The sequence below is a fragment of the Salmo salar genome, chromosome ssa02 (assembly GCF_905237065.1).
Source record: "Salmo salar chromosome ssa02, Ssal_v3.1, whole genome shotgun sequence".
Lineage (NCBI taxonomy): Eukaryota > Metazoa > Chordata > Actinopteri > Salmoniformes > Salmonidae > Salmo > Salmo salar.
Window position 1 is genome coordinate 63,054,825 of NC_059443.1, and position 13,646 is coordinate 63,068,470.

Sequence of the window (13,646 nt, forward strand, 5' to 3'; positions counted from 1 at the left end):
CCAGTTCATTCCGCAGGATGGTGGCCGGATGTTTCTGTTGCGCTTGCATTTGAGCTGTTGGAGACTTAGAATTGCCATATCCTACAGACTTAAGTGATCCTGCATAGAGCCATGCTGCATTAGAACCCAGTGCAGGAGACCAATCACCTAGGTAAAACAAATAAACTGTAAAATGCCAGTCTTCTTAGGTTATGGAACTACACATCTGTTATTTGAAATATACGCACCTGATGTAGAACACGTTATCCCTCCAATTAACAGGCAACAAAGCCAAGAAACTCTTAAGGAAAAAGAAAGTATGTTATGAACATAGCTACCTGTAACACCTGAAGGACAAGAGACACAAACTAAATAAAGACTTATAAACATACCTTAAAGCAATTCCAATCATCACGGCCATTTTCCCTCAAAACCTCACCAGTGTTTAGAACTAATGATAGGCATACATCCTACCAGAATATCCCTTTTACTATATTTGCCAGACTTTTGGTTGCTCCTTTTAAATGAATCCCAGACCCTTCTAATGTCGTTGGCTAATTAAGGACAGCTGTCAGCCACTGAACTACATTCATTTTCTATTTCCAAATTGACCCCTAAATCCTACACCCTGACCTAAACACTTCTGTGAATCAGAAATGATTGAATAGGTATAAGCAATATGGCCACAATTGCATCCAGCCTATCAGAAGTCAAGGTGAAGCAATTACCATATTGCTATAACCTATCTGATCATTTCAAATGCCCATAAGTGACTAAGCGGTAGGTGTAGGGGCTAGGGGTTGATTTGGAATGCAGAAATTTACTCAGGTGTGGTTGATTCTCTAATTGAGTTCCGGACAGGTTTGACAGCCCTTACTCTAAAGCACTCGTCAAACTCATTACACGGAGGGCCGAGTGTCTGTGGGTTTTCGCTCCTTCCTTGTACTTGATTGCTGAATTAGGGCCACTAATTACTCCCCTCACCTACAGTAGTTGTCTAGGTCTTAATTGAAAGGAAAAAACAAAAACCTACAGACACTAGGCCCTCCATGGAATGAGTTTGACAACCCTGCTCTCAAGTAGGAAACACATTTTGTCTTGGCACTTCATTGATCGGGTTTAAATTATTGCTTGTACAAAATTAACTTGGTTCATTTGAAGATTAGAGGCTAAATGAGCAGTTAGGCACCATTTTTTTACACATGCCTTCTTTTAAACAGTGTGTTTCATTCAGCATAGCAACAGTAGATGGTTAACAGTTTCAGTTGCACAAAGTGCAACATCTTGGGCAAATTCTGATTTCAGACAGACACCAATTAAACTCTCACGTTATGCAAACACACCACACATATGCTTTTGATGATCTGAGTCTTTAATTTTTCAGAGGCAAACATATAGTAGGGCTCATTTGAGTGGTAAGACTAAAGCAACTGACTGTAGACCAAAGTCAAGAAGTAAAGTCAGGAGAGGTGCATCTGCCACAACCGAAAGTTGGATACTAACGTCATTTTCCAACAGCAAGGCTCAGATCACCATGGCAGTGTTGCCATTGTTTATAAAAGGTTTCCTTTATAATGTCAAAAAACATGTCTCCAACACCCACTCACAAACTGAAATAATTTGTGTGTACATTATAAAATCAATAAATGAGAGAGAGCCTCAATCACATCATTCATTTTTGCACTGTAGGTTACACATGAATATTAGCAAGTTGGTTCCTGTTTCAGTCATGTTTTTGGTCACATTTGCATGGGTCAAACAAAAACACTAATGATTGGTTGACAATGGAGCCGCCCACAATGCAGGTGATGGATGCAGGAGGAAGTTGGTGAAGAGCAACTGCAGAAACTTGGAGTCAAATCTTCATGACCTTTGATCACATGATTTTTTTCAAGTTCATGCAGTCGACATATAGACCCACGTCAGAAATGTTTTAGCCCCAGAATGCAACACACTTTGAAAAGAGGTGACCAGCAATTGTCACCGACTTGATTTCCCCCTAGAAGGTGCCCACTATCTCCATAAAATGTCTCCCTCGTGTGGATGAAATAAAACACAAGACAACAACCCATCACATCATCCTCTGATCGTCTACCCTCTTTTGTGGATGTATTTTTTGCAATGTTGTCTCAACTTTGATTGCGGTACACATCCACAAACACTCAAATGCAGCTGTTTAGATACTGTAGCTATGCATATATCTCCAGCCCTTTCAAACTCAACATCTGCCAAATAGTGGTTTCCCTATTCCGTCTGATGTTTCCGCTTGGCACTCCATCCCTACTAATTATCCTTGATTCCAAGTCTTTGCCTTGAAAATTCCCATCCACTTTTTAAGGAATTTATTTGGATCAACCGTTCAACTTTTCTTTCTCTTTGGAATGTGTTGTTTTCTTCTTCTGTTTGTTTCAGCACAGCAAGCAGACAATCTGTTATATTTTCTGGTCTTTTATACTCACCCCAAGTGCTCCAATCCTTCTTTACTTTATTGTACGGCCCTTAATGTCTAGAAATCTGCACTCACTCCCCTCTTCCACTGCTATAGGCTGGCCTACAGTGACTGGATCTTTCATGTACAGTTGAAGTCGGGAGTTTACATACACTTAGGTTGGAGTCATTAAAACTCGTTTTCCAACCACTCCACAAATTTAGGACATCTACTTTGTGCATGACACAAGTAATTTATCCAACAATTGTTTACAGACAGATTATTTCACTTATAATTCACTGTATCACAATTCATGTGGGTCAGAAGTTTACATACACTAAGCTGACTGTGCCTTTAAACAGCTTGGAAAATTCCAGAAAATGATGTCATGGCTTTAGAAGCTTCTGATAGGCTAATTGACATAATTTGATTCATTGGAGGTGTACCTGTGGATGTATTTCAACGCCTACCTTCAAACTCAGTGCCTCTTCGCTTGACATCATGGGAAGATCAAAAGAAATCAGCCAAGACCTCAGAAAATAATTGTATACTTCCACAAGTCTAGTTCATCCTTGGGAGCAATTTCCAAACAACTGAAGGTACCCCGTTCATCTGTACAAACAATAGTACGCAAGTATAAACACCATGGGACCACACAGCTGTCATACCGCTCAGGAAGGAGACGCGTTCTGTCTCCTAGAGATGAACGTACTTTGGTGCGAAAAGTGCAAATCAATCCCAGAACAACCGCAAAGGACTTTGTAAAGATGCTGGAGGAAACAGGTACAAAAGTATCTATATCCACAGTAAAGTGAGTCCTATATCAACATAACCTGAATGGCCGCTCAGCAAGGAAGAAGCCATTGCTCCAAAACCGCCATTAAAAAAAGCCAGACTATGGTTTGCAACTGCACATGGGGACAAAGATCGTACTTTTTGGAGAAATGTCCTCTGGTCTGATGAAACAAAAATAGAACTGTTTGGACATAATGACCATCGTCATGTTTAGAGGAAAAAGAGGGAGGCTTGCAAGCCGAAGAACACCATCCCAACCATGAAGCACTGTGGTGGCAGCATCATGTTGTGGGGGTGCTTTGCTGCAGGAGGGACTGGTGCACTTCACAAAATAGATGGCATCATGAGGAAGAAAAATTATGTGGATATATTGAAGCAACATCTCAAGACATCAGTCAGGAAGTTAATCTTGGTCGCAAATGGGACTTCCAAATGGACAATGACCCCAAGCATACTTCCAAAGTTGTGGCAAAATGTCTTAAGGACAACAAAGTCAAGGTATTGGAGTAGCCATCACAAAGCCCTGACCTCAATCCTATAGAAAAGTTGTGGGCAGAACTGAAAAAGCACGTGCAAGCAAGGAGGCCTACAAACCTGACTCAGTTGCACCAGCTCTGTCAGGAGGAATGGGCCAAAATTCACCCAACTTATTGTGGGAAGCTTGTGGAAGGCTACCCGAAACATTTGACCCAAGTTAAACAATTTAAAGGCAATGCTACCAAATACTAATTGAGTGTATGTAAACTTCTGACCCACTGGGAATGTGATGAAAGAAATAAAAGCTGAAATAAATGTTTTCTCTGCTATTATTCTGACATTTCACATTCTTAAAATAAAGTGGTGATCCTAACTGACCTAAAACAGGATTTTTTTACTAGGATTAAATGTCAGGAATTGTGGAAAACTGAGTTTAAATGTATTTGGCTAAGGTTTATGTACATTTCCGACTTCAACTGTATGTAACACAATCAGATCTGGGTTCAAATACTAGTGGCAAGAAAAAGTATGTGAACCCTTTGGAATTACCTGGATTTCTGCATAAATTAGTCATAATATGTTATCTGATCTTCATCTTAGTCACAACAATAGACAAACGCAGTGTGCTTAAACTAATAACACACAAATTATTGTATTTTTCTTGTCTATATTAAATACATAATTTAAGCATTCACAGTGTAGGTTGGAAAAAGTATGGGATCCCCTAGGTTATTGACTTTTCCAAAAGCTAATTGGAGTCAGGAGTCAAACTAAAGTTGATTTGTTTGGAAGGAACTCATACCATAACTATGTGTGGAGAGAAAAAAAGGCACAGCACACCAACATCAAAACCCCATCCCAACTGTAAAGTACGGTGGAGGGAGCATCATGGTTTGGGGCTGCTTTACAGCCTCAGGGCCTGGACAACTTCCTATCATTGATGGGGAAATTATTTCCCAAGTTTATCAAGACATCTTAAAGGAGAATGTAAGGCTATCTGTCCTCCAGTTGAAGCTCAACAGAAGTTGGGCGACGCAACAGGACAATGACCCAAAACACAAGTAAATCAACAACAGAATGGCTTGAACAGAAGAAAATACGCCTTCTGGAGTGGCCCAGTCAGAGTCCTGACCTCAACCTGATTGAGATGCTGTGGCATGACCTTGAGAGCGGTTCACACCAGATATCCTAAGAATATTGCTGAACTGAAACAGTTTTGTAAAGATAAATTGTCCAAAATTCCTCCTGACCTCTGTGCAGGTCTACAGAAAACATTTGGTTGAGATTATTGCTGCCAAAGGAGGGTCAACTAGTTATTACATCCAAGGGTTCACATACTTTTTCGACCCTGCACTGTGAATGTTTACACAGTGCGTTCAATAAAGACATGAAAGCGTATAATTGTTTGTGTGTTATTGGTTTAAACAGACTGTGTTTGTCAGTTGTTGTGACTTAGATGAAGATCAGATCAAATTTTATGACCAATTTATGCAGAAATCCAGGTAATTCCAAACGGTTCACATACTTTTTCTTGCCACTGTATTTAAAATATTTCAACTAATTGCTCATATATTCATAGTATTCTGATCTTTTATTTGAAAAGATAATATATATTTGGAAATACACTTAAAGGATTTGAAAAACTCAAATACACTCTCATGAATTTACATAAGAATTTGAAAATACTGTCAAATAATACAATTTGGCAGACTATTTGGTTTTTACAAATAACCATTCAAATACAAAAATAAAAGTTATTGTTTTGGGCTGCGTATTTGAAAAAGTTTTTTATATACCAGACACTCAAATATCCTGTACATGTATTTCAACACAGGTCTGCACTTAAATGTAGCATTTGCATGAAAATACACACGTATTGTAATATTTTGCATTGTATTGTTTCTTTGTGATTGCATTTGGAATCTTCAACTGTTATTTTTTCAGAAGACAGATTACAATTCTTCTTTCTCTGTTAGACCCTCCATGCCCTGCCAGTCTTCTGAGGTTAGTCAGTTGTGATTGTAACCATCAGATCAGCGCCAACGCTGACAAACTAGGCAAAAATTTCAGTGCCCACCAGAACACACACACATGCCCACCAGAACACACACATAGCCTACATAAGATTCAGGCAGAAATCAATACTGACTCCAAAACAGACACAATAACTGTCACAAAGCTAATTACTTACATTCATTTATTTGTTTATTTTACAACTCAGTTTTAGGTTCTCCTGCCTGCTTCACCTCCTAAAAAGATGGAAAAAGTTTTTGAGAAGCAATATACATTAAATGGAGGCCACTCAGTGTAATTTACTGCTGCTTTCTACATATTATCAAAGCCACTGAAACGTATACTGCGCCATAGACATGGGTTCAAATAGTATTAGTTTTATTTCAAATACGTATTTACCTGCTCTTAATTGAGCTTGCCTGGCACAATGGAACCAATAGAATAGTCCAAAAAGTGCAAACCCTGTCCATCTGGCACTCCAGGCAGGCTCAATCAACCCTCAAAGGCATTTGAAAGAGAACCAATACTATTTGAACTCAGGTTTCTTTTGACCTCTGACCTTGAGATTGCCTAGTGTGAGTGACTGGCAGAATTCCCGCATACGTTTGGTGGAGATCTCTCCCTCGGGCATGAGCCACCTCATATCTGAGTCGCGGTCGTAAATGCCCACGCGGGGAAGGTCACGTGACGTCAGGCCAAAGTAGCCCAGAGATTTCTCATTGGACTTCACCCCGTGTACCAGCACAAACAGGAACTGTGACAAAAAAATTATGGTAATATTCAGTAGAGCACACTGTAGCAAATACATTTGGCAACAGAAACTAAAACTAAAATCTGTGATTTTATTGGACGAGACCAATGTCAAAAGTAGTACACTATATATAATATACAGTACATTGAGATTCTGGGACTCAAAACATCTGACTCCATTGATCCAATTTTCAAATTAAATTCAAGATTCAATTAAATAGCCAATATAAACAGAGGTTTTGTTGAGTCGCTCTTTTCAGGTCCAGTTGCTGCTTGCCTGCTCTTACCTTCCCAACAAATTCTGGGGCCAGAGCACTTTATAGTCACCACTCCCCCTGTTGATGAAGAGCAGGAGGTGTGCCTTCACCTCAGACCGGAACAGACCCACTGCTGTCTGAGAGGAGAGGAGAGAGAGAGAGAGCTATAGGAAATAGATATCAAAATAGTCATGTGACAGTACATTAACTGTCTGTAGGTATAGTCTGGTTATATGACTGAACATGAAAGGCTAATTATACAAAGATGTGATGGCAAGGTGTAATCATAACAAGGCTGGTATAACTGTTAATAGGTGCTGTTGTATAGAGTAGTGTGTTAGGTGTAGATGAACAGTGCTGTGGTCAGTGACTACCACTTGGTTGTACTCGGTGATGTAGCGAAGCTCGTTCATGGTGATAAAGTGAGCAAGGCCGTCCGCCTCCACTTTCTTGGTCTCAGAGAGCTGAAGGTTGTCTTGGTGGTTATCTGCCTGAGCACACACACAGAAATCAAATTTTTCAGTTGATATTTTCTTGTAAATTTGTTGTCGAAGTAGTTGTAATGGGAGTCAAGCAGGTGATTTCTGATGGACAAAGTGAAAAGTGTGGTGTAGTAGTTTACTTTTCTGAAGATGGTGATAGTGTCAGACACGATGCTGAGTTTGGCCCATGCCTCCTTATCGCTGCACAGAGCCACAGGGATATGCTTCACAGTCTTAGCTGCCTCCACAAACTCCTTGTAGCCAAAAGTCTCGTCTGAGGGAGTCTGAGAGAGAGGGAAAGAGATGGCGAGAGAGAGAGAGAGAGGGTGGGGCAGAGAGAGGGGGTAGACAGAGAGGGAGAGAGAATGTTCGAGTCTAATAACACTCACAACAGTGATATACTATTGAAGTCTGTTTTTGAGATTGAAATTGCCACTTAGCCCAAGTGAATTTCAGTGAATAATATTTTTCCTCAAAGAATGTCTTGAAATAATATTTTGGTCCCCAGCAGGTACATGGCAGTCCACCATTTACCCTCTCTCTCTCTCTCTCTCTCTCTCTCTCTCTCTCTCTCTCTCTCTCTCTCTCTCTCTCTCTCTCTCTCTCTCTCTCTCTCTCTCTCTCTCTCTCTCTCTCTCTCTCTCTCTCTCTCTCTCTCTCTCTCTCTCTTCCCTCCTCTCTCTCTCTCTCTCTCCCCTCCACTCCCAATCTCTCTCTCCTCCACTCCCAATCTCTCTCTCTCACCTCCACTCCCTATCTCTCTCTCTCTCCTCCACTCCCGCTCCCTCATTTATTCTCTCTCCTCCTCCAGTCCTTTCTCTCTGCACCACTCCTTCTCTCCACCCTTCACCCACGCTCTGTTTACACTTGTTTACAGCGACCTCCTCTGTGCCAATTCCTCAGATGCGTCCTCATTTCCTTGTCCAGCGGCCTGCCGTCCGCCAGCCATCGTCCCCCGCACACTGAGTTTGGCCAAAGGGCTCGGGCCGCCACTTGGCACTCTGGGACGGCCGCCTACTATCCCCAAGGCAACGCCAGCTAGTCACTTCCTGTGCCAAGTGTGTGGCCAGCCACAGGAAATAGTTTCTCGTCAAACCTGACAGCAGCTGGGACTGTAGCTACGAACAGTCAACAGTGCACAGGAAGGAATGCATGTTTAGTTTTTTTCTTGTCTCAAATCTGAGTTATGGTTTAATTTGCCCTCGGTTATATCTGGCTGGCCGCGTCCGGCCGCACGTTAGTGGTGTAGCGTCTAGCCAACGATGCTAAAAATCTGATGTGGTTTTGTACCATCGTGATGTGTCAACCTTACTCAGGCCTGCAGTAGGTTACTGTACACGTTACATTTCCCTCCCTCCCCTCCCATCCTGCCCTTCCCACGCTTGTTTCCTGTCTGACCTCAAAGAACCCGATGACGACCACTTCGGAGGCTTCGATGAAGGCCTCGGCTGCAGTGACATCATTCAGGGTTGGGAGGGCGCTGTCTTTAGGGAGAGAGAGAGAGGTGGGGGGGTTGATGGAATTAGTTGGACAAGCCCTAACCCAACTACCTACACTAGTTCCATCTCTTTAGAAACACGGAGAGGAAAAATGCATCAATCTGTAGAACGGCTCTCAGAAAGCCAGTCATAGTCTCAATCCCAATGTCAATTTCAGCATACCACTTAGAATGAAGCAATGTATTGGGCATATATTCTAAGTGGTATACTAGTGTGCATATTGTAACATAGAGGTCAAAAAGATAGAAGAGAATATCACACCATTCAGGAAGGACTTAAATCACTGATGAATGATCTTGAGACTGATTCCCTGATATGTCAATGTTTTTAATTTGCTGTTTTTGATTTTGTTATATTCTTTGTAAATTCTATGGTTTTTACTAGATTACTTGTAGTTTTTCATGTTGTTTGTCTAATTTTTGTAATGACTTGGCGCTGCCTATCTTGGCCAGGACGCTCTTGAAAAAGAGATTTTAAATCTCAATGAGCCTTTCCTGGTTAAATAAAGGTTAAATAAATAAAAGAAAAAAGAAAAGAAAACAGGAAATAAAGACTAAAAAGATAGATGTCTAGGAAATCTAAAAACATGTACATGACCAAAGGCAAAGAGATTCTTACCTTTAGCTATGACTGAGGCGGCCAGGAGGGAGAGAAAGAGAGAGAGCAGCGATATCATAACTTTATCAGTAGGCTGTAGACAAAGAAGAGCCTCAGAGAATTTTGTCAGTTTTTGATTCTATGCCGGACGGTTGAGTTTTAGGCTGGAGTCTGTGTCCGTCTGTCCATGTGTGTGTCGTGTCCCTCCTTCCGTCCCTCTGTACCTCAGGGTCTGCCACATGGCCGTTTCCTTGTGCTGCTGATTGGTGCCTGTATGAGAACCTGACAGGTGTTATTGATAGGTTAAGATCAGTGAGTGTTGGACTACGTGTCACCGTGTCAGTTCATGAGTGTGGCTGGGCGGGTGGGTGGGCGTGCATACACACGTGTATGACTAAGAATGTACCTCCTAACCTGAGGATATCCATGCAAAATGTTTGTTTGCTTTTACTTCAGAATCTCAATATGAAAAAATCCCAAGCAATCAAATCTGTCACATATTTTCAGCCTATACAGACACCTCACTCAACAAGGATGTATATCTCTAGTATAATCCAGAATGTACGGTACATAAATATCTGTAGTATCTAAATGGTCTAGCCAGTTTGAAGTGAGCATATATTTTCTTTATCCCTTTTCCCCTACTCATTCTGTAATGTTCTGCTGTTCACCTAAAAGACAGCATTATTTTTCTGACAGAGCAATGCCACTTTATAGGAATTCGATTTGTATGCATGTGTGCATGCCGTTCAAACTAATGCAGGGTTGGATGTGGCCCTCCCTCCTGTGGTGACTTGGCCACACTGCACTCTGAATCAGCAGGGTTTGTGTACCTACCGGTGACACTGGTCTGGCCATAGTGGTGGCACTGGTCTGGCCATAGTGGTGACACTGATCTGGCCATAGCGGTGATACTGGTCTGGCCATAGTGGTGGCACTGGTCTGGCCATAGTGGTGGCACTGGTCTGGCCATAGTGGTGACACTGGTCTGGCCATAGTGGTGACACTGGTCTGGCCATAGTGGTGACACTGGTCTGGCCATAGTGGTGACACTGGTCTGGCCATAGCGGTGATACTGGTCTGGCCATAGTGGTGGCACTGATCTGGCCATAGTGGTGACACTGGTCTGGCCATAGTGGTGACACTGATCTGACCATAGCGGTGATACTGGTCTGGCCATAGTGGTGGCACTGGTCTGGCCATAGTGGTGGCACTGACCCTAGAGAATTAGCCAACCTGCTATGTTAGTATCCAACGGACACGCAACAAACCAAACCTTTATGTAACATGTTTATCAGAGACATCTTTGGAAGACGTATTAATGAAGCAGGAGAAGTATTTTAGATTGTTGAATATTTAGTGTGATTTATTTATTTTAAATAAAGTTTCAATTAAAAGCAATTTGAGGATTCCAAGAGGAAATGTGTGCTGAAAAATTGAGAATTTGTTTAAGGTGTATAGATTTTCTATATTATAGAGTCTGAGTACACAAACTACCAAAAGTACAGTGCCATTTAAAAATGAACCAACGAGCGGCTTAAAGGAATACTCCATTCAAAAATGATCTTTTGGTATTTTTTACATTAGTCCGCTGTTGAACTAACTTGCAAAACACATCCTCATGATGATGTGGCAAGTTACAATTATCTTTTTGAAAGTCCTATGTCTTGAAAACTTGATCGCTGACATTCAAAGCCTTTTGGGACTAATGAAAAAAATACCAAAATGTTGTTTTTGAGGAAATTTTTGCATTAAAATGAAAGCAGTTCCCACATTTGAAAAGATTCCCCTCTAATACCAGAGTCATCTGTGTCACAGTCCTGCTAGATGTTTCATAAACAGCTTGTAACCAGCTTAAGACTTGTCATAGTGGGGGCAATTTGCCAGGTGTGGACTGTCCTCAATCTAAAGGGAATCCTCCTTGGTTAGTGCAACCCAGGATCCCTGGGACATCCCTACCCTAAACCCTAACCTTAACCATTACCGTAATCTTCCTTAACCATAACCATAGGCTTAACCATTTCTTATGTCAACTTCAGTGGGGTAGAGATATACCGAAGATCCCGGATAGCAAGGACCAATCCTCCTTAGTGATGAGTTGTGGGACATCCCTATCAGCAATAACCTAAGTGACCATGTGGAGTTCTCACAACTAGATATGAAGAAAAATAATTCGATTTTACCATATTTTTACTTGTTTATAATATTGTAAAACAATTGAACTGTATAATTAACATGTACTCTGAAAAAAAATTGAAAAACAAATATATCAATATATAGAGTACCAGTCAAAAGTGTATGTACACCTACTCATTCAAGGGCTTTTCTTTATTTGTATTATTTTGTACATTGTAGAATAATAGTGAAGGCATCAAATGTATGAAATAACAGATGTGGAATCATGTAGTAACCAAAAATGTGTTAAACAAAAAGAAAACAAACTCAACATCAAGTCTCTATGGTAAGGTATCATTGTTGTTCCTGAAAATAAAAATGGGAGTTCATTTCATATTATCCACAACTGTAGCTTGTGTTGCTTGCCACATTCCAAGTGCTTCATGTCCCTCTTACATAGTGTAACTTCCTGTATCTACACTACAGTATAGTAAACATGTAGGTATAATCTGTTGGTTGTGTAATACCCTGCGATGTCAACTGAATGATGAAGGTTGATGATATCAAGTATCGTGAAATGTGTCAATGTTGGCTTAGCTTTCTTTGACGATGTGAACTTGTGAATTTTTGGCAAAAGATCCCTCAACATGCTCTAGTTACATCTCATATCGGGTCTCAAGCAGGCCCTTTTTTTGTTTCATCCTCTCTCCAATCAATATAGGAGAAAGTTACGTACACATATCCCATGTTTCTGAACAAGTGCTTAATATCAGATAATAAGTAACCTGATGAATAAGGGTTGAAACGTCGCCAATAAAAACCTCATGAGAGCATAGATTGCAGTGTTCTAAGTCTCCATTTACCTTTTGTCTCTTTCTAACCACCTCAATGTCTGCAATGTATGCATGGGGCTCCCGAGTGGCGCAGCGGTCTAAGGCACTGCATCTCAGTGCTAGAGGCGTCACTACAGAGCCTGGTTTGATTCCAGGCTGTATCACAACCGGCTGTGATTGGGAGTCCCATAGGGCGGCGTACAATTGGCCCACCGTCGTCCGGGTTAGGGTTTGACAGGGGTAGGTAGGCCATCATTGTAAATAAGAATTTGTTCTTCTCTTTATTATGACTTTTATGTATGGTTGTATATATAATTTGAATTTTTTTGTTACGCTCGTCTGTTACTGTCACTTTGTCCTATTGTTGTCTAATATCTTTTCACTTTTGTTTTGAATATGCTTAATTGGAAAATGCAAAAATAAAATATAAAAAAATATATATATTTGAATTTGTTCTTAACTGACTTTCCTGGTTAAATTAAAAAATAAATACATGTGAATCTACTGTATGTTGGCCTGTACGTGTATATTATTAACAGAGTATTAGTGACAGTGCCATATTAAGTCAGTAAGGCTTCTTAAGAGCTAAACTCATGAGAGCCTCGAAACTTATGTTGTGTCACTCATGTCCTCAGACGGTCTCCACTCTTTTTGGCATACCTCTGTATGATCTCAAATGTATGTACAGTATCTATATGTATCTATGTTCCACTGGATATCATAAGGTGAATGCACCAATTTGTAAGTCGCTCTGGATAAGAGCGTCTGCTAAATGACTTAAATGTAAATATCCATAGCTGCATGATATCCTTCCCCCAACAGTGTTGACCTCAAACACTCATTGTTCAATGTTTCTGAGAAACTCTACTCCACTTGGCTGATCTCCTCCTCTCTTATTCCCACTTTTTCACTCCTCCTTTTGCCTCTGATGTTATTTCACAGTCTAGTGAATCAAAAGGTTTCCTTCCATTACAGTAATCTCTAGCTTTTGGAAACAAATGCTTTGTTAAAGAGACAAATTACATGTAAGGCCTTTGCTGTAAACTGGCCCGGGTGTTTAAAAACATGTTGTAAAATCTTAACACTGAAATACTGCCAAAAACATTTGGAATGAGAGGAGGAAAATGAGAGAGTTGGAGTGGAGGGAAGACAGAGACAAATTAATGTTCAAATTCGTGCATCTTCTGATTTTCTTGTCTGGGAGAGAAAGAGAGAAGGATGAGAAAAGTGAAAGCTGATTCATGGTGACTGAGTTTGAATTTATAAACACCTGTAATCTCAGAAAGAGATGATGACTGGACAGATAGATGGATGGATGGATGGATGGGTGGGTGGGTGATGAAAGAGGCACACGTGAGAGCATTAATATGGCTTTATCACTGATACTCTGAGAGAGTTAATAATACACACAGGCTCGGGTG

General features: G+C 40.8%; 1 long non-coding RNA gene and 1 pseudogene across 1 annotated transcript; both read right to left on the reverse strand.

Annotated features, from left to right (window-relative positions):
* Positions 1-55: 55 nt before the first annotated feature.
* On the reverse strand, positions 56-458 carry LOC106593766 (uncharacterized). Its single transcript, XR_006761943.1, has 3 exons — positions 372-458; positions 228-280; positions 56-147 (listed from the first exon to the last, which is right to left on the reverse strand). It is a non-coding gene; the product is annotated as an uncharacterized lncRNA (long non-coding RNA).
* A 5,401-nt stretch (positions 459-5,859) lies between these two features.
* On the reverse strand, positions 5,860-9,532 carry LOC106589210 (endoplasmic reticulum resident protein 27-like; annotated as a pseudogene).
* Positions 9,533-13,646: the final 4,114 nt, after the last annotated feature.